At 34.0% G+C, this 23,510-nt stretch overlaps 1 pseudogene; it reads right to left on the bottom strand.

Moving 5' to 3' along the window:
• Positions 1-17,536: 17,536 nt before the first annotated feature.
• The window catches only part of LOC123667498, a 58,155-nt pseudogene continuing 52,181 nt past the window's right edge, over positions 17,537-23,510 (bottom strand).

Below are 23,510 nucleotides of genomic sequence, written 5' to 3'. Positions count from 1 at the left end.
ACAGATAAACCCTACAATTAATAAACCGATTTCAATAATACTGTCCTTGTTAAAAATAAAATACGCAGATATATTATTTACTGGTAACATTGGTCATAAAACATTCCAGTGTTAAAGATTAAAAGGCGCAAAGAACCATAAATCTTACACAAGCATAACTGCGAGAAACATTTAGCGTATCATAATAAAAATTTCCTAAACTGGTAAGCAGAAAGCCTAAACATTATTCTGATCGAATTAAATAACAATCCTGAAAAGCAGTGTAATTGTGAAAATTCTAACTAAAAGTTTCGTCGAGCCAATTAAAATAAAGTCGTAACTACAGTATCGGAGAGCGTGGGTCGAATGAAAGTAGGTACCACAAAAGGCGAAGGAAAAGGAGCTGACACAATAAAAAAGGAATGAGAATTTCTTAGAGCCGCTGTAGACATTAAACAAAGCTCAAACAGGAAACCAGTCTAACATTTGCTCCTTCGTTATTATGATTAGACTCATTGTTTTCATTTGGAACTGAAAAATATATATTTTGTAATTTTAGAAATCAACTACAACATTTGTTTATTTTATTTATATATATTACTAGCATCTCGCCCCGGCTTCGCACGGGTCAATAACAGTTTCAAAATACGTTGTTTTCCCAATTTTTTTTTTTTTTTGAAAATATAATATAACATTGGTCACCCGCGGATAGCGTAGCTTTTCAACAGTGAAAGAATTTTTCAAAACGTTTCAGTGGTTTCAGAGACTATTGAATACAAACAAACAAACAATCAAATATTTCCTCTTATTAATAGCTGTACCCGCGACTTCGTCCGCGTGGAGTTTACCAAAAAAGTTACTTTTCAGTGCGCAAAGTTATAAAATAAATAAATTTCTAAAATAAAAGTAGGCTAAGTTACTCCTTATAACATCAGCTATCTGCCAGTGAAAGTCCGGTCAAAATCGGTCCTGCCATTTCAGAGATTAGCCGGAACAAACAGACAGACAGACAAAAATTATATAAAATGTTATTTTTTTAAATGAGACCATCCGCGAGAGTACGAAAGTAACCGACATAACCCACATAATTATTAAGTTGAAGTGGCAGTGGGCTGGTCATCTGTGTCGCAGGACCGATGGCCGTTGGAGCAGACGGGTCCTGGAGTGGAAACCGCGTCTTGGCAAACGCAGTGTGGGACGTCCACCGGCCCGTTGAACCGACGATCTATGTAAGATTGCCGGTGTAGGCTGGATGAAGATTGCGGAAAACCGGGATGTCTGGCGCGCTTTGGGAGGCCTATGTCCAGCAGTGGACTGAAATAGGCTGAGCTGAATAAATTTTCAATATATTAACAAGAGTCCATATTTAAAACGTACATATATATGGTAATCCCTTGAAAAGATTTATGATTTATATTCTATCCTGGCATTTCAGCTAACAATTAAAGCGGTACTAAATAATCTATTTACTCAATTCTGTATATATATTGAATTTCTATGGAACATAAACCGTTGTCTTGTGTATGCCCATTAACACCGCATATATCGGTCCTTTATGTTAACTACACATATACTCCTGTAGTGAGATTATATACATACATAATTAGTTAAGTACACATTAACAGATTGATTAAATCACGTAACATTTCCTAATAGTGTATTTCGCGATTGTAATACATATACATATATATACATATATATAATATAACCAATTACAGCCTACAAATTCCAGGGTGTTCATATTTTTCTAAATTCAAGTTGTAAAACACTAATTTATCTTTGCATGTTTTATAATTGTTCGTAAGCGTGTCAATTCAATGCAAATTTTCGAATAATTAATGATATCGTTTACACGTATCAAAACTGTTTTACTCATGAAAGTGAAGTTTTAATACCATATTATCATCGAATAAACCTGTCCTACTACATGACAAAGGTCTTTTTTCTATATTAGATCAGCTTAATCTGCCAAGATTCTTTACTAAGATTTGCGGCAAAAATTTCAAATATCAAAAGTCGCGATCACTTTAAAGTATTGATAATAAAATCCAGAAACGTCGCATTAAATAATTTAATAAAAAGCCAACAAATAGTTATTTTTAACCGACTTCAAAAAAGGAGGAGTATGTATGTTCGGGGATAACTTCGTCGTTTATGAACCGATTTTGATAATTCTTTTTTTTGTTGGAAAGGTGATATCTCTGGTGTGGTACCATGATAAGGACACCAGGATCTGATAATGGGTTCCCAGAAAAATCGAGGGAAACTCAAAAATCCGCATAACTTTTTACTGGGTGTACCGATTTTAATGATTTTTAATTTAATCGAAAGCCGATGTTTATCATGTGGTCACAACTTTTGGAGTAATCTTTGATAATGAGTATTTACTTGACAATTTTTTCGTCTACCCACGTTGTATTACTTGTCGATATAATTGAAGTCGGTTTTTTTTTCGTTTGCCTGCAAATACAATTATTAGTAAATTAATTGAATCTACATTCATATATAAAATCAAAATCAAAAATGGCTTATTCGAATATGCCCCAAGAGCACTTTCTAATCGTTATTTTACCGATTAAAACTTTCAAAATAAATTATTATTTTTGTAAAAGTGAAGCTACCACCGATTTGGAATGTAGATTCTGCTGAGGATAATCGGCAAGAAACTCCGTAGTTACTCTTTTGAAAAATAATATATAAACTGTGTTTTAGTACAAAATTAGTAACATTTGTTACATAACATAAAATACAGCGTTACTAAGTCCACACATCTTTATCAACTATGTAATACTGCACCGAATAAGCTTTATCTATTATTTTTTTTAAATAAGAAGTTTAAATTTAATAACATGTATAACATATATTAAATTCAATTTTAGAAATTTTGAGAAATATTTATGCATTTATTCTGGCTTATTTTTAAAATGAATCGACAGATCTTGTACAAGCCTTTCATAAGAAATAATTTTTGATACACTAAGGGTTTTTATTTAATTATTTATTTTTGAAAAATAAAATTGTAAAGTTAAGAACATATTCAATGGTCAGTGATATGATATTCGAAGCGAATGAGTGAAGAAAACAGCAAAGTTCGAGTCGGACTCGCACACTAAGGATTCGGTACAAAAATTATTAAAAACATCTTTATTATACTATGATTTAACTAAAAATTTATTCGTTTTGCACGTTCGTTTGATGTTGCTTTGTACTAAATTTCAAGATTCTGAGTTCACGGCAAGTACCCAGTAAGTTTGATTCCCGTGCGAGTGTCGAAAATTTGCATCCTAAAAGGCTGTATCTTTTGATTGCGTTGACTTAGAAGATTAATTTTTTCACAGCTCTAAGAGACAGTAGACCTGAGTATTTGATATGAATTTCAGCTTGATACCTCCACGCGTTCTTGAGAAAAAGGGTCTTGACAAACAGACGGACAACAAAGTGACCCTATAAAGGTAAAAGTAACAAATACTTAAATTTTCAATATTTCAATATTTTATACACCGTTTAATCAATTTTATTTAAAAAAATACACTACCAAAATGTGCTTCCAGGCATCTTTAATAAAATCAATTACCAATAACAAGCAAATAAACGATTCGAGTAAATATCTAAAGTAAACGTTCAATCGACGTTGTATGCTAACTGTAAACAAAGATAACGGATATAGTTTTACGATCGAAATGTAGTTACGTTGTTCTTTTATTGCGCCATATATATTCTACGTATTTATGATACATTTAGGAAATTGTGTAGTATGAGTAACTGAGTAAGCATTGCTCTGATCTAAAGCTTGGTATTGTGCACGTGAGACAGATACAGGGATGAGACGCTTAACAGGATTACGCTGCAAGCGCTGGTTGATTATACTCTTGCTTGATTTACTGCGACGCGATACGGCTAAGCGGTGCCGACTTGACTGCCTAATAAAGGCTCTCGCCGAAATCGGGGAAATTTATAGAGCCACGCGTACTGAGGCAATCAATTTCCAACTGCTGAGAAAACAGCAAGAAATAAATTAAGACCCTTATCTGTCAATATTCGAAAAGGGTCGGTGAAGTTGTTAAATAGAGGCTCTGAAAAATTCGACAAAAAGGAAACCTTCCGTCAGAAATGTTTACACGTAAAAATGGTCATTTAAATGCGGATCATGGCAGTGATTAGCCGAGGGACCGAAACGCTACTTACTGACACCTTTCAACCCTTAAGGGTTTCTATTGTTGGACCGATTTCAAATTACCTGTTGTTGCGAGTTTTGGAGTGCCAGAGTAAATGGAACTCATTATTATATGTATAATAATATCCTTCATTTAATTTAGTACAATTAATTACAGTGTAAAAATACTTAAAATTGTTACGTTTATATGTTTTTTTTTTTTTTTAAATATATGTTCGGGGATAACTTCGTCGTTTATAAACCGATTTTGATAATTCTTTTTTTGTTGGAAAGGAGATATCACAAGTGTGGTACCATGATAAGAAAAGCAGGATCTGATGATGGGATCCTAGAGAAATCGAGGGAAACCGTCGAAAATCGTAGTGACGACTAGTGCGTTATTTTTCTTTTTTGTCTACTTACGTTGTATTACTTGTCAATGTAGGTGAAGTCGGTTTTTTTCGTTTGCAAGCAAACACAATTATTGTTAAACATAAAATTTCTCGGCTTATAAAAACCTCTTAAAGTAAAAATAATATCCTCGTTCATTTCGTACATTGTTCCCGAAATATCAATATCCTCATAACTTTGATTTTTTACTTTTATAAGATTTATTTTATCAGTTTTTTTATTTTTTTATATAGTATAAGGCATAGCTGTGCCTTCAGGTTCCACGCGCGTTAATTTGAGGAAAAAATAGCATCTCCAACATAAAAACTAATTTTCAATTCGAACATTAAACAAACTTTCCATCTTGATGATATAAGTATAAATGACAAAATTATAAGTTAGTAATATACGTAATTACATACTGACTTGTGAATGTAATATATCGTATGCATTTGTATAGTTACCGCACGGCAAATAGATATTTAATGAATACTAAGTACTTTCACATTTTATTTATCTTTGTACAGAACAAAATTATTTTCTGTTTGCGACTCCAGAACAATGCGCAAAGCGGTCCCCACTCTGTCGCCAAGCGCTTAATATCTGCGCCAAAACCTATATCATATAAAAAATCATTCATTCATAATTACTCAATTCAAGTATTGTTCAATGCCCTTTACATGTTAATTGATGAAATCATTATATCGATACGTCATTTATCCGTAACTTTCATGTCGACTACTTGTACATAACTTAATGACTAACCATATTCTCCTCACTTCTCTCTCGTGCTCTATCATTAGAACCTGATATTTGCTACTAAAATATTATTGATGCTAATCTAATCACGTCAAACACGATCTTCAAACTGTAATTTGGTAAGCACATCAGGTAACTTGCAGTTTCAACTGGTTTCACTGGTTAACGATATTGGTTTATCACCATATCGATGTAAAAGAACCCTGTGTCGGTCATCGGTCAAATTCACAATCCTTAATCAACTAAAAAGGGATCGCTTTTATAAGCGAGCCCTTTCTACTTTTATTGAATCTAGTGGTCGCCCAGTACTCGAAATTCAACCATAATTAGTTTCAATTATAAGATTGAACATTATTAAGGTTCTATTGTCAAAAACTAGTTCTATAATAATAAACAAAAGAGTATATATACGTGTGTGTGTCACATATATGGAAATTATTTTTTATTGATTTAATGTATATTTATGCATAATTAAAAAAAAAATTAGCAATCTGCAGTCCTTCTCTATATAAACTATAAGTGTGCGAAATTTCATACTCCTCCATTCGCGCAATTTCCGTAAAAAGGCGTACATATTTTTTGCTTCACGTATATTAATATATAAACAATGACTATGTCTGGAATCATCACTTACCAAGACCAATTAACTTCGATTTAAGATTTATCTAAGTATAGTAACATAAATTAAATAACAAAAAAAACCGACTTCAAAAAGGAAACTAAAAAGTGAAAAATAAATTTACTTAGTACAAAGTAATTCGTATTTTGATGTAGTTAATCAGAAATGATTAAATAAATATTTTATAATTTTGAAGTCGGTGCCAAGTAAAACCATAACTACTCTAGTATCTACTCATAAGTTGTATTCAGTTTTCTTTCATAATTTGTTTCATTGACTATAAGGTTGAATACTGTTATTATTCTGTTATTGTTTTGACATATCTAATAATATTTTTTGTACTTGTTTGTTGTTTGTGTGCTGTTTGTATTTGTTATTGTAGCCAGGTTGTTGTAGTATTTACTTGGCACCAACTTCAAAATTATAAAATATTTATTTAATCATTTCTGATTAACTACATCAAAATACGAATTACTTTGTACTAAGTAAATTTATTTTTCACTTTTTAGTTTCCTTTTTGAAGTCGGTTTTTTTTTGTTAAAAATTATTTTATTTTACAATTTTTAGTGATGGGTAGACCTAACAAGGATGCTTTTTCTCTTATGTCGGGAGTTCTGAAACATACACAATACACAAGCACAAACACCCAGATCATGACAAACATCTATATGACCAATACAAATGTCTGTCGTGCGCGGGGATTGAACCCACTAACGCCAGCGCAACAGCCGGCGCTGTGACCGCTGCGCTAACGCGTCGACATACTATGAGTAAAGTTCGCTATCAGGTGTACGTAATAACAACCGGGACTGACAGCCTAGCGTGTTCTCCGAGGCTAGGTTGGGAGAACCACAAGGATTAACAACTAGACCAAAAATAAATATTTATATAAACATAAATATCCACTCCGAGCTGGAATAGAACCCGCGACCGTCGGTGTTTAGGCGCCGCCGACACGACACATGCACCATTATATCAAAGCGGTCGTCAAACAGCAAAAGGTAACTGCTGTAAATTGTTGAGAAATTCCCTCGAGTGTTTATGGGCTCTATCATCAAACCTGGTCCTGCGAGACAGATTATCACACCGCAGGTAATTGCTATAAATCGTTGAAAAGTTCCCTCGACTATCTTTCGTATCCATCATCAGACTGAAATAGCACTTATAACTCATATATATGCAAAGTTCTCATCAATAGAAACGAATTAAGTTCAAACAGCAGGTAATTGCTATAAGTCGTTGAAGAGTACCCTCGACTATCTTTCGTCTCCATCATCAGACTGAAATGGCATATATAACTCATATATATGCAAAGTTCTCATCAATAGAAACGAATTAAGTTCAAACAGCAGGTAATTGCTATAAATCGTTAAAGAGTTCCCTCGACTAACTTTTGTCTCCATCATCAGACTGTAATGGCACTTATAACTCATACAGGTGCAAAGTTCTCATCAATAGAAACGAATTAAGTTCAAAAAGCAGGTAATTGCTATAAATTGTTGAAGAGTTCCCTCGACTATCTTTCTTCTCCATCATCAGATCGACTCCAGACCTTTATTAAATAGTAGTGCTTTATAGTACTTAATGAAAACATGATTAAATTTACTAGTTACCCTTACGATTTTTGAAAGTTTCCCTCGATTTCTCTGGGATCCCATCATCAGATCCTGGTTTCCTTATCATGGTACCAAACTATGAATATCTCCTTTCCAACAAAAAAAGAATTATCAAAATCGGTTCATAAACGAAGAAGTTATCTCCGAACATACATAAAAAAAAATATATACGGTCGAATTGAGTAACCTCCTCCTTTTTTTGAAGTCGGTTAAAAATGTGTTTGTTTGCCCGAATGCGCTAGTCTCGGGATCTATATAACTGGCTTAAATATAAACTGACTTCAAATAAAATATTTAAAGGTTAAATAATATTAACTATCTCGTCATATTTAATAGAATACTACAATAGATGCTACATATAAAAAATGCCAAAAAATCTCACAAATATAGAAACAAAAATCAGACAAAAATAGCTTATCATAAACAAATAAAATAAAACACGAGTTTTTTTTTTTAATGAAAAACATATATAAATAATGTAATGATGAAAAAACTTGAAGCAAATCATTTCAAAATTAATTACATGTTTTAAAGAGACTCTACATAACGAGGAATGGGATAATGATTATTATTCCCGGAAAATGTTAATAATAATTTGCAAAGCTTAACCAGAGTGCAGAGAGGCTTTAACCAGAGTGCCAGTAATTAAAAAAATAATTTACCCTCGTACCCTGGGATATAAAAAAATAAGTTCTACAATTATTTAGTACTTAAAAACTTATTTATTTTAGTAGAAGCTATAAGCTGGTTGATTGTTAGTGGTTATTTGGTTGTTAGGCTTTAGTCGAACCTGAATTTGTAAGTAATAATACTTCGTATTCTGACTGGTACCCGGTCAGTATCAAATTCACAGCGCAAAATAGTTTCTATAGCTTAGTTACCTACAGCGAAACAGAAGGTTAAAAAACATATTTTCCCATCTATTTATCTCTAGGAGAAATATGTCTCTAAGATCTTTAAATATTCTTCAAGACTTACTTCTGGGTTACTTAATCTTTAACTAGTATTTTTTTTAACTGACTTCCAAAAAATGAGGAGGCTATCAGTTCGATTGTATTTTTTTAAATCGAAAGGTCCCATTTTAATTTAATGGAGATCTTTCAAGTACATATTGAGTTATCACTGATAATGCCTATTTACTTGACTATTTTTTCGTCGCTCTACGTTGTATTATACCTTATAACTTTTTACTGGGTTGACCGACTTTGATAATTCTTTTATTTTTCTTAAGAGAAAGCTGGTGCTTGTCATGTGGTCCCATTTGAATTTGATCGAGATCTGAAGACTATTTTTTGAGTAATCTTTGATAACGCGTATCTACTTGAATATTTTTTCATCTACCTACGTTGTATTGCTTGTCGATGTAATTGAAGTCGGTTTTTTTTTCGTTTTGCAAGCAAACATAATTATTCACAAAGAATATTTACGAACGAAGACGTAGCATATTTTTAACCCACAAACACATTGTTTATATAGGTACATACCTGAATTAGGCTGGTTGTCAGAATTGGGCCGCGCTGATGGTGCTCCATCCCTGGCCTCCACTTCTAACGCGTACGCTCCCTGCTTTTCTCTATCGAACACCACTTTAGTGAAAATCTCGCCAGTCTGCATGCTGATCTCGAAGAAATCCTTGCCCTCATTTCGTGGGGAGTCCACAATGTAGTAGTACACCTACAGAAAGTTATGCACTTTTAAAATATTATTATTCGATAGACAAGATTTAATTAGAATATCTATGTATCGATATAGGAACGCAGGACAAAAATATTTTTAAACAATACTCAATACAATTTTTTTTTTTTTTTGTAAATAAGTTTTAGATCTAGTTATTAAACTATGAAACTAAAAAGTAGTCGTAACTATTTAATATTATCCAGAAATCAACTACGATTATGAAATGTAAATAAACATTAGGTGTGAGGAATATTACATATGAAATTACAAAAGATTTACAATTTAGTTTTTTTTTAACCTTTAGAATTCATAAGTTTTATTACTAACGAGATATCAAAGAATAACAATATTACAGTAATGTTAACACACCCATCATGGTATAGTACCATCAAGTCAGGGCGGAGTATCCTCTATACAAAACTGAATTACAGGATTCACAATTGCAATTAGGAAAACTATACTTTATTACTTAGCACAATTAAATAACAAATCTTCCTAAAAAATAATGATAAATGATGCATTTTGCACTGACTACTCATAATTAAATTCGGTGTACTGTTATGAACACACTAGGCAATATTTCAACCTTTCATTACACATCGTATTGATCGATCAACAAATATTGTTGAATAATCAAACTGCTTAAAGTCAAACTATAACAACACCAAACACATCTAATTATGTTAGCGAAGGTACACCAATCAATAACATGAACAAGGTTTGGGTAGCTGAATTAAAATTAAATATTCACGAACTCTCAGAGTATAACAAACCTGTGGTATGTAAATGTGCAGCGCATACGGCTTTATAATTTCGTGCTAAGTAAAGCGCTTTTATGATAGTCTTTTTTTAATCTACTACTAATCTTAGTTAATAAATGAATATTTTTTATTTATATTTATAGTTGATAGATTGTATGATTGTTTATTTGCACACGCCTACCGTCCTGCGTCAAAACGCTAATTTTCTTAGGAATTTATAGCACTGCGACTCAAAGTGTAGTGAAATTTTCGTAACAAAACATAAGCAGTCTTCTTAGCACCCGTTTCCCAACAGATTTAAAAATAAACCCGGAATGTTCAAAATATGTTGTATCAACAGTATTTGTAGGCATCTAAAAGTTATACTTCCTCTATAATATTACATAAAGCTTCCGCTATGATCTTCCAAGCAAGTTAATAAAGTTCCTATTGCATATATTTGAGCAAACTTTTTCCCCCATACTGCTTTTAATTTGTTTCTTCCTATTCCTTTCTTGATGTTCCCTAAAGTATTTTTCTATTAACCTTCCCGCATACACGCGCGTTGTCTGTCATACCGACGACATACATTTGCTTTTTTTTTAACTGAAGATGTTAGTACTATTAAACGATATTTCTTTTAGCTTCATGATTCGTAGCTAACTTCAATTTAAGGTTGATCATTTATATTTTTTTAAACTGTGATATAGTGATGTAATTTAGTATTTAACATTAATAACATGTGACGCCACACGTCTGACAGTACTGATGCATAATTCATATTTTAGATAACATCTGAAACAAAGTTTGCCGATGCAAAACTGCTTAAGGCTTCAGGGCTTACTTCGCATTTTCGGATAATTCTACATGGAAGTCATATACAAAGTTTTCCACTGTATTCGTGGAATGCTTATGCAACATTGTATCATAGAAGGGGAAATAAAGGCTAATATTTCATATCTTAAATATTAGTAAAAAAAATTTTTCAAGATCTTCATCTAATAAAAACATCCTTTAAAATAACTTTAAACACATTTACGAAAAAGTCATAGATAAAAACTTATCTGTTAGGCTATTAATTTACGATATATATTCATTTCCGCCAAAAACAACAGTATACTACTCCTATTTAGAATATTTTTACGCCAACAATAAACGTCTAACGACTCAATTAAGGTTCACTTCCCCGCGAACCCTCGGTGATTTTTGTATCAAACCCGTATTGATTTACCGAAATATTGTTGGTGTCCGGCGTTACGTGTCGTCCGGAGTTTTAAGACTTTCCCTTACTCATTTGTAGAACTAAATAAAAAATTTAACTGTAAATAACCAAATACACAACTGATACGACCAAATTCGTACATAATTGAAAACGGAACAATCCCCTTGAAAGTTCGTCTTTTTAAACTGTATGCCTTTAACTGAAGTAGGGCACAGCAGGAAGTTTACTGTTCTCAATATGGAGCAGCCCGACAGGCGTAGTACCTGGACCTTACAGAAGATCATAGTTAAATAGCACTGTTTTCAAGCAGTGTTTTTTTCCTGTTGATGAATGAGGTGACCCCAGAGCTCCTAGGGGGGAATTGGGGATAAGGTCGGCAACGCGTTTGCAATGCTTATGGTGTTGCAGGAGTCTATAAGCTACGGTAATCGCTTATCATCTGGTGAACCGTACGCTTGTTTGCCGACCTAGTTACATTTAAAAAGCCTGTTCTATCAAATGATAAGTGCTTTCTCGTCGAGGATTGATTGATGTCACATAAAAATATTTCCAGAGATATGCGGTTTTTACCACCGAGTCCGATCTCAGTTTTTAATAGCAATAAGCATTTAAAAAGAGCCATGTTGGTAACCCAAACCGATGAGTGAACCATCGTCAGTTTTGATCCACATTTACGATTCTATAATTTTAATTGACCATTGTTTACCTCAAGTCTTTATTAATATATTTTATACCAAACGAAAAAAGCCTAAATGAAGAAAATAGCAACCTTTTATCCATTTTTTCTAAGAATACGTCAAACTAAAAAACGTCTAATACTGCCTTTCTTCCAGTAAGTACACTGTGGATGACAGGAATATTATTAGCACTTATATTATCATGCACTAAGAAAATATAAGTGTTTATAGTAACTGAGAGTAACATAAGAGGCAATAAAATAAAAATGTAATATTGTAAAATACAAAGAATAAATTTACGAGTCACGCAATATTATATGAAAATAATTGAATAAAATTTACCATTGAAACCTTATCCATTTTTTAATATTTATTACTCAATTGGTAAATTTATATTATCATTGTATTTCAGGAAAACGAGATTATCAATCATACTACTCCGATTCGCACACAAAATTATTCTTCGTAAACATTACAAATACTGATACATATATTTTATTTATGTATTTTATGTGTTGATAATTTCATAATCGTGACTTGATTCGTGACGTGATTTGGCAGTTAGTCATAATTTTCCAATTCTATAGTATTTTTAGAGCTATGTAAAATAGTAATAATTTTACTACGTATTCTTATCTTAGCGGTACTAAACGAACGCCGTCTCCTTGTAGTCTCGTCCCCGAGAGTCAACGAGGAGTATCATCCCGGGGAGGAGACGGTTCGCAGGACCCAGTCGTACCCGATGACACTCCACAGACCCCAACGGATTTTCGAGGTCTACTTTGCGATCGGAGAGGTACGCCTCCATCAGCCTCCCCAGATACGGGGCACTCCGAAGAATTTCAGTGCCTCCCGAATCACTGCATGCAGGCTGTTGAAGGCGTTCGCGATGTCCAGCGACACCGCGACCACTCCCTCCCTCCTGGGTTCCGCTTCACCCGTCACCGCCCGCAGGCGTTTGAGAGCGTCGATGGTCGACCGGCGCGCTCAAAACCCGAATTGGGATTCTGAGACTCCGGATCCCGAGCCCTCTTCCAGGTGCTGAACGAGCCGGGAAGCCACTATGCTCTCCAAGACTTTCCCAGCTTCGTTCGGCAACACCACCGGTCGCACCGACGAAGCCGAGTCCGGGGTCTGCCCTGCCTTAGGAAATAGGCAAAGCTGACCCTCCCTCCAGGTCCCCGGGAACTAGCCAGACCGCAGGCAGCAGTCAAACAGTTCCCGGAGGCTGTCGCCGAAGTTCTAAGCGATTCCAAGTACTCTCCCGTGCACCCCGTCTGAACTCGGCGCCCTCTTCTTACTCTGAAGGCGGGACAGAGCCGCCTTCATTTCAGCCTCTTTGACGGTTGGCGGACCACTCCTCCTCGTCTGGCGTCTGCCGAGCCATCCTGGGGGGCATGAAGCCCCATGGGGTAAGAGTTCCCCGACGATTCTCCGCAGTTGCTCCGGCTGGAGCGTTTCGTTGATACATTGAGATTTGAGAGGATTGATGATAAGGCCGAAAGTCTGTATTCTGAACCCACGAAAGTCTGAACCCACGACTGAATTTCAACCAGGTCCGAATTTAAAGCACCAATAGCTTCATACAACTCAGTCAGCTCAAAGTGTCGATATAACTGTAAATCATCCGCATACAGATGGTAGAGAGAAGAAATTACTTTGGATATATTCTTAATGAAGATTGAGAAAAGTAGAGGGAAATGTACGCCGCCTTGAGGCACGCCAGCAGTGAGATCTATCCAATATATGCATATGTATAAAAAAATTACGTTCAACGTTTTAAAAATGGCTGTAACTACGGCGCCACGGTTCGCTTAAACCGAATATAAAAATCATCATATCAAAAATTTCGATCTAGCGGGTACATCGTTCCATAGCTTAATTGGCTAGAGCGCCGACACGGTCAGTCGGAGACGCGGGTTCGAACCCCGCTGGAGCGGTCAATTTTTGATATGATATTCAAAAATGTTTAGAATTACTAATGTTTGGGTAACACAAAAAATAAAATCGTAAATATAGCTGTAACTACCGGACCTAGCAGACATTGTCTTTCCTGGAATATCAGCTACCTGATTACTGAAATACCGAGAGCAACGTCACGATATAATTTTTGGATACGTCACAAAATAACATTTTACATTTTTCATTACGCTCTATATTTTCTTCCTGTTTATATGTATTAGTTTTTGCCATTTAACTCAAATAATAACCGATAGGTAAGTGGACGGTAATTTTATTAAAACAAATTAAATACATACAAAAATCGATGACATTCCCACTTTTTTCTTTTTGTTATGTAACTAGGTTGGCAATTGCCTAACTAAACCTACCTCAGTTAAAATTAATTACGTGTCCATTCTTTATATTTTACAAGATTTATACACTACTTATATAAAATATTCAACATATCTTTAATATTTTTATGTTTTAATTTAAAGTTTAAATGTTCATATCTTTTTAAATTTTTTGATTACGCATTTTACGCATTAAGTTTTATTTCGACGTCATTTGCTTCTACTTAATTTAACGTATCTAAAGGGACAAGGTTATGTTACATACAGTAACACCCCGAACTTATGCAATGGACGGGATCAAGTTGTTACCGTATAACACGAACTCCCGAAAGCCGAAGTACAGCAATGCTTATGTTATAAACTTATCCTATCAGGCAATATTAAAGTTAACAAAACTCCTTTACTATATTACAAACAATCATTCACTTGTAGAGACTCGTGATATACGTAAACATCGTACTATAATTTATTCTATCAGAAAATTGCACATGCAAACGTATTTTACATCAAACGTCTTTACGTCTTTGAATTTTTGTTTTCTCAAATCGCTGTGTGTGATGTGTCATTTATTCACGTACATTTCTGGCATAATTGCTTGACAAATCTGGGGGCATGGTAGTGCCCCCGCCAAGACGAGCCAAAAAAAAAAAAAAAAAAAAAAAAAACGAAAAGCACTACCTATCTTTTCTCGAAGTGCTTCGTCGTTTTTTTGAACCCTCATAACTTGGGTTTGGATTATACCAGATAAACAAAATTCTGGGGATATGATATTAATAGTGGACTTATTAAACATATAAAGTTTCAATTGCATAGCTCTTATACTTTAGATTTTATTGATATCTAAAAAAACCGATTTCGTCACTCACTGATGATCATCAAAATTCTTAGAGTACTTTCTGAAGTCCCAGAAAGCTGAAATTTGGTATATAATAGTATTAGTACACCAACAACAAAAAAATTCTAAAACTTGGAACTTTTACCCCCCAACCCCTTAAACTAGGGGATGGAAGTTTGTATGAGACTTCCGCAAATTTTGATGCTAGAGGTCTGAAAATTGATGTAGGGACTCCTTGTTAATAATAATAATAATAATGAAATACATAAAAAATAAAAATCGGTTATTAGTTTGTCGAAAATTTACATTTTGTAATTTTGGTATTTAAGTTTTGGCGGAGGTCCGTTAGCATATCAGTTCAACATAAAATCAAAAACAGCGTGCTTAAACCGAATATGGTGAAGATTGGATGATATTTATGGTATATAATGTGTCGGAGGTAAAATGCAGCTATAATATTGTCATAAGCAACTTAAATAACACAAAAAAATACCCGATTTGATGCAGTCGTTCAGAAGTGAGGTGATGTTAACCGAGCATATCTAAGAACCACCAAAAGAAAGTCGTTTTCGCGTAAAAAAACCGCATGGAAAACAGTCCATCCGTTTGAGAGTTGCAATGCCATTATGCCACAGACATTGAAGTCAAACTAATACTACGAATCAAGAAAGGTGAAGCCTAATTAATAAGCATATTTTATAATGAGTAAGACTGACTACCGATGCAAATCTTTCGATTTTATCCAGATCCACTCAGAATCGAACTTAATGTACCTAAATACCATCACAGGTAAAACTTAAGAAAATAATAAAAACACTTATTTTGTGTATGGTGAAACAAACAAACCTGGTTATTAGGGAACGTCCCATCCTTGTCGATAGCGTTAACTTGCGTGACCTTGGTTCCGATGGGTTCACCTTCGAGCACTGTTTCTTGTTCTCGTTCCGTAAATAAGGGTATTTCGTCATTCACGTCTTCAAGCATTATGTAGACCGTCGCTTCTGACGCTAACTGTTGAGCTCCGTTGTTCTGTTAATTAAAAGAAAAAAAAAGTATAACAATTAATTTAAGATTATTTTCCTATTCAATAATTTTTTTAATTGTTATAAATATTGATAATATTTAAAAAAAAAACATGACATTTTAGCGCAGCGTTTGGACCCTTCGACGGGCGATACAATAAGAAGTAAGACTTTTAGACACTCAATTAAAATGAAAGTATTTCAAGATTACACACGACTTAATTCTTAAGAGCCATTTCACAAAAATCGGTAACAATCCGCGAAATTGTAATATTTTGACGTCGTTAATCTCAGTGTTGGATGCAATAATGTAATTTATATTCTTGAAATATAATAAAGCAACCTTTGTTGTAGTCCATAGTCAGATCAGAATTTTGATTTATATTATGTGTATAAAATTATTAACCTTTTCATCAGCCTCCTCCCTGGGTAAACGGTCGCAATGTATACTTTGAAGTCCTACTTTTCAATAACCTCTACGTTGAAACCATTTTAAAAAAATATCATAATATGTGGAATATAATTTTGTTGTCCACTATCATAGATTTTTATTCCATTTGTATCTCTATTAAACGATAAAAAAAATTTAAAGTTACGAATATTTTCCAAATAAGTACAATTTTAAAAGCGATATTTCTCTTAGAAAACTAAGAAATTTTAACGAACTATCTTCATCAAAGTAAACTTACATCATTAAGGAATACAAAAAAAAATAATTAAAAGATGTAATTATTTTTAATACATTTTATATTAAGTAATAAAAAGATAGTATATATTGCCACGCATCAAGCCCGGTAAATCAGTCGAGCGCTAGCGCTCTTAGAGGTAAGGTCCACGCCAAATTCTGCGCAGCCGTCTCTTTCGCTCACACGCGCCAAGCGCCTGTTGTTATAGCGGATAAAACGCATTTGATACTTTCATAATAAAATATAAATAAAATAAACATATTACGAAAATGACTGTAAAATAATATAATGATAATTTCTGTAAACAAATGTATAATTTAATTTTCTTTTCTCACACTATCAATACAAATAGGCATTTCAATCTGTTTGTCTTGTTATTTGTTAATTAATATGTTTGTCGGTGTCGATGTCATTAAATGCTTTTTTATTCATATCGTAAATATTAGATTCATTCGTAAACTGAAAAAACTAAATCAATTTAAAAAAATTGTTTCATAAAATTGATTTTTTTAATTTTATTTTAAATTTATTGACTGTTGTTATTTATCATACTTGAAATTTTTAACAAATTAATTATGTAAAAAACATTTTATACCATAGTTATAATTTTTATTATACATCAGAAAATGATCACGATGGTCTTTTGGTTGTCACACTATACGTACTAGCACAAAGATCGCGCGGCTCGTACGACTCGCGCGATGCGACCAAATTTACCTAAACTTGCAGAGCGTAAAATTGTGAAATGGCTCTTAAGAAAAAGAAAATTAAAAGATAGCATAGCATGATGGGTATTTTTCAATTTTTTTTTTTTTTTTTTTTACTGGAAATGTTTAAACAGCGAAAATTAAGAGAGCAATTCTCACCTCAACTCGTATAGTTAGATTATATTCCTTAATGCTTTCATAGTCCAAAGGATGGTTTACTTTAATATCCGCCCAAGTAAATCCATTGTCAGCTCTTTGTTGCAAATAGAAAGTATGGAATTTGTTCGTCTGAGCCGTAGATCCAGGCATCAGCCTGTAGAATACGGTTGGGTTGTTCTCAATGCCCGAGCTGAAAACGAATAATTATTTTATACGTTTCTATAAAATATGTTTTACTTCACTAAAACATCTACTTTTACGAAACGACATCAAATGCAAAATACTCAAATTAACAAACAAATGCTTATAGGGGGTGAGAAAAATAATAAGTTAAATGTCAAATTTGAATAGTGACTATTTAGGTTACACTAAATCCGTGCTTTGTTTCTTTATAAAGTGTATATAAAGTAACAAAGCGTTCACTAGTCATTGTTTCTTTATCTCTTTATTCTATTGATAATTAAGAAAATATATGAATAGTAAAAAATAAATATTAATTCACTACTTAAACATTCGTTTAGGGGAGTACTAATTAAAAAAAATCAAGTGTTACTAAACATATAACTGTAGGGTAATAACTTTAAATAAAAGTTTTGCAATTATTTTGAATTATCTGTAACAGCAATGCAACTATTCATATTTATAAACAAAAGGTCACAACTTAATTAAATATACAATAACCATAACACAAAAATATGATTTTCATACTTTGTACTTGTTACAAATAATCCAAATAACTTTTGTTTCCAATAAAAATGATATTTTTATATCAAAATTAATTACACCAGTCACAAAAAAATATTTGAGTTAATAATGTGAATTAGTAAGTCAATTCTCATCGTCCCATGATCATGTGAGTTTGAAATGAGTGATTTAGGATGAACAGATAGACAACAAATGAACCATCGACCAAGATTCCGTGTGATGATGCAATTTATGCAAAACATTAAACATTAAATACTAGGCGTCCGCTGCATTTCTCTGATTATTATATCACTGATACAATAATTTTACTTACTAAATAAATGTAGATTAGTGAATCAATCTACAATTATTTTAAACAAAATTTTAGACCGAAATAGGCGTTTATATTTTTGCTTGAAACGCTTCTCGTTCGTACGTGCTATGTTAATAAAAAACAATAAAATATCACAATAATTATTAAACAAACAAACTTATCAATACAATTTCTTAATGTTTTACTCTTTTATTACAATACATTTTTAACTCATTGAAAAAAAAAACAAAGACGAAATTATAAAATTAGCGTTCCGTATTGTTTATTATTAATTTATACTAACCTACCTTATGATTACGGCTTGGTTTGATAACCGCTAATCTCTAATACTTGTTATAATACTTGTTATTAATTAATAACCTTTAGAACAAAATTGATTCACATTCACGCCAACAAAATACCATCTAATCTTTATAAATAATTAAACAAAATAGTCTGATGCAGCATAAAATAATAAATAAATAAATAAACTACCGTAATAAAAGTTACACGTAGGTATATCTCAATTATCTAATAAATCCACATTTTTATTATTATGTATTTGCTGCTGTCTTGTTGTTTTTTTTTTTTTTTTTTTTAATAAACATCAACTTCAAAACTTTTTATAAAACCGAAATCTAAATTTAATATTTTTAATCATTATCATTCCAATTGAATACGGAACACTAATAATACAAATAAAATAAAACTAGAGCTGGTAAATCAATTAAAACATAAAAAAGCTAAACAAAAAATAAACAACAGTATACTTCCTGAGTTTTCAATTAAATTTGTATTTTTATTATTTAAGATAAATTTTGGACAACGTTTAATAGATTTTTAAGCTCTACAATTGAAAAACTGACAAATAATAACATGTTTATTATAAATTTAATTCTAATCAATAATAACATTTCTCTTTTGAGTTGATTTGATCAATAACGCCCATTCAGTTATTAAATATTTATTAATTTTTGAATAATAAGCAAATCCAATTATTGTAACATTTAAAACGTAATTTCTTCTTTGGTAACAAATCAATTTAACATTTAAAATTCGATTTAAAAACAAATTTAAAATAACCTACGTTATCTACTGTACGGTCGTTGTAGTATCATGCTTACATATAACGCCGTAGACGAAGACAAACTAAATCCTCCAAAGGAAGTTAATAATTTGAGGACGCTAATGCATTATTCCTACATGCAAAATATAATAGACACAGAAATTTATTCATTAATAGAATACCTACTAGTAATACAATTATACAGCATACTCAAAAATATTCATTAAATTTGTTCAAGTCATCTTTAATATTAATAATTTTCAGAATTCACAAAAAATAAAATGAATAAATACGGATTGCTAAACATAAATATTTAAATAAATATTTTTGAGTGAATGCCTCGTGACCCCATTCCACATAAGCAGTGACCCGCTAAATGCACGCTCGTGTTTCTCAAGAAGACCGCGTGTTCGTGACAATGCAATTGCAATTCACGGACGTAACAATACACGTACTATCACCATGAGAGTGAGGCAAATAATAACGATGGTCGAAGAGGCGCGCGGCGGTCTCGTCCGCACGGCGCTCGCCGATTTTGTCATCATCGAATACAAAATGTCTAATCAGCTTTCTTTAATAATCTGAATGTCACAATGGTAGGCGCGTCAGAGAAGTGTGTATTCGGTGAGGACCCGGCGGCGCGCGCGGCCGGCGCCGGTGCAGGGCCGCGTGCGGTGCCCGTGCCGAACAGTTAGCCACGCACCTTGCTTTAACTGACACCACTTTGGCGCCCACGGGCAAATTCTCTCGAATGTAGATCGGTCCGTACACCGTGTGGTCCCACACGGGGGGATTGTTCGCGCGATCCACTACGTCTATCTGGACCTCCACGGTTCTGGACAAGGGCGGGAAGCCCTTGTCTTGAGCCATAGCCTCCAACTTGTAAGTTTCTCGCTATCGGGGAAAGAGTCGATGGAAACAGACAAAACCACGTCGTTAGTAGTGTTAAGGAGTGGAGGGGCGGCGGGCCGGGGAGCCCGCTGCGCCTTATACCAACCTGGCTTTCACACTGGTCACTACGGTACCCACTGTGACATTCTCTTTGATGTGAACGGGGCCATACGTGGTCATGTCCCAGATGGGGGGCTTATTGTTCCTGTCTACCACGTCTAATTCAACGTCCACGTCTGCGGAGGAGGGCGGGTCGCCTCTGTCGGAGGCGCGCACGCGCAGACGATACCTGTCCCGCTACAGATACACGGGTCAGAGGTCAGCGGGGACAAAAAAAAACATAACACAACTAAAATATAAACATATAAGTACTGTTTGCTAATAAATAACTAAAACAATTAAAAAATAAATCGAATATAGACCACTTTCAGTATAAATGATTCGTTAAATGTTGGATAAAAAGATCATCGAAGAAACAAACATTCGTCGATCACGCATCCACTAAGCAAAACTAAAACAGAGGAAATAGTTACTGATAGTAAACTAATATATCGAAATCCACTCACGACGTTCGCTTCCACGCAGAGGCATCATTCGTGCTAACTTACAATACATTTGCTCGTAGCAGCCGATGTAAGAGGGTGCAAGAAAAGAAATTGGAAATAATACGTTTTCTGTATTATACATTTCCGGTCTGTACATTAGGGAAAAAGATAAACTGTACATTATTTATACTTTTTACAATAAATTAACTAAACTAATTTTTAAAAAATAAATTAAAATAACAAAAAGCAGGCAAATGCATGCAGCTCTGCATACAAGACATGGCGGAAAGGTCAGGTTGTCATAAGAAGGTTTTAGTGACCTCATAACGACTACAAAAAAACGACACTCATTGTAATGAATATATTACAAACGATGGACGTTACGATTGACTGTACAAATTTTGGGTTTGAGAACGTTGCCCCTTTCACAGAAGGAATAATGTCACAACTGGCCAGATGGCCAAATTGCCTCACGGGCAATCTGACCATCTAAGTTAAATACTAATATTTAATTTATACTAAGTAGTGGCACCCTGTAAAAAATTAATAATTATGATGATTATACTAATAAAATGATAACATGTGATATGAGTTGTCGTCTGTAGCGGCAGTAAAACTTTACGAGGCAAGATTCGAACCGCCCCGGTTTAAAGATAATATCAGAGATTAGTAACAAAACATGTACTTACATAGTAATAATACTGATAAGTATGTTCAAAAGCGTAAGCTTCTCAAAATCAACCGATTAAATTACAATAAAATAAATTTTAAAACTAATCTGTGCGAAATATACAGAAGTGCTCTTACGGAAACTGTACATGTTTTAGAACTAAACATAGGTATCAACAGTGAAATATTTACAGCAGTATCACTTCGACTTTAAATATTATACACAAGTTCGTATTTATCGGTAAGATAGTCAATGCAAGACGGTGCTGCGGAAATAAACGTTAACGGAGATTAGTGCTGAGCCGGCGCTGGCGGCAACTGAAAGTAATCGTGCTGAAGAAGAACAAGCGCCGGCGCCCGCCGCCCGCCCGTTCGATGGACAACTACTCCTCACAGCCAGGATTGACCCCTCCACAGCAATTTACAGCAGCGAGAATTTAGAACTATTTACAGTTAAATAAACTTAAAGTACGTGCCAATTGAATCCTAAGGCCTGTAGGTAGCACTCATCCACCAAACTTTATAGTAAAGTTGATCCCTTTCATTCGTCGTTCTCGCCACGTTATCTCGCTCGTTTTCGTTTACTACGAATCGAAAAAATACTTACGTCTAGAGGCTTCTTTAAAACTATCCATCCCGATTCTGGTTGAATCTCAAAGTATTCAATATCGGCTGGGTTATATGGAGCACTCAAAGTATATACTATGGCTCCATTATTATCGGCATCCTCGTCGGATGCCGATACCCGTAAGATATTTGTGCCAATACTGGCATCTTGTTTAACATTCTCCACATATTTCTGTAAGACATTTAGGTAACTTTTAAAAGCGTCCTTTAAAAGAATAGTTGCGTGCTTAAGCGAACACATGCAAGCGGTAATAAAAATTATGACACTATTTACAAAGCCACTTACTTGTCTGTCGAATAGTGGAGGATTGTCGTTTACGTCAGTAATTTCAACTGTAAACGAACAAACTCCTTCCAGAGATGGCTCGCCTTGATCAGTAGCTTTTACAGTTACAGATACGAATTTCCCATCATCACCTTCTCTGTCAAAAACCTTATTCGTTGAAACCTCACCAGTTTCCTCGTCGACTATAAACTTGGTACCTTTTTGGTTTGGTTGTTGTACTATGGAATACTTAACCTGTCCATTTACACCTTTATCTTCATCCGTTGCATGTACTTTTATTACAGGACTGCCATTAGGAGCTCCTTCTAACACTTTTGGAAAATATGTTGGACAGTCTTTAAATATTGGTTTATTATCATTTACATCCGTAATAAATACGACTACAACAGCAGTCGACGTGTGTATAGTAGCATCTCCATTAACACAACATGCACCATCGTCCATTGCCGTAACATTTAGTTCGTACTTGTCTCTATCTAAAGATATTGCTTTATTATGAAGTCGAATTACGCCAGTTATTTCTTCAATTACGAATTGTCCTGAACTTGTACCGCCTCCGACGAAACCAAAGCGAACATTATCACCGTCTTTATCCGATGCTACTACAGTTGTAACCAATGTGTTCGGTCCAGCGTTTTCATCGACGTTAGGAGTGTATACCTGCTGAGAAAATTTCGGTTCTTCGTCGTTTTTATTCTTAGTATATACCCTAACTGTAGCTGTTCCAGTTTTAGCTGGCTCTCCTTTATCCTTGGCAGTGACGACAAATTCATAGTAAGCGTTATTATTGTCAGCATCCAATTGTTTGTTGTTTGTGATGATACCGTTGGAATCGACGCTGAAGTGGTCATCTGAAATACGGAGAAAATTTGTGATTAATTACAATGCATTGCA

The sequence above is a fragment of the Melitaea cinxia genome, chromosome 3, assembly GCF_905220565.1.
Source record: "Melitaea cinxia chromosome 3, ilMelCinx1.1, whole genome shotgun sequence".
Classification (NCBI taxonomy): Eukaryota; Metazoa; Arthropoda; class Insecta; order Lepidoptera; family Nymphalidae; genus Melitaea; species Melitaea cinxia.
This window is presented reverse-complemented; position numbering and strand designations above follow the sequence as displayed.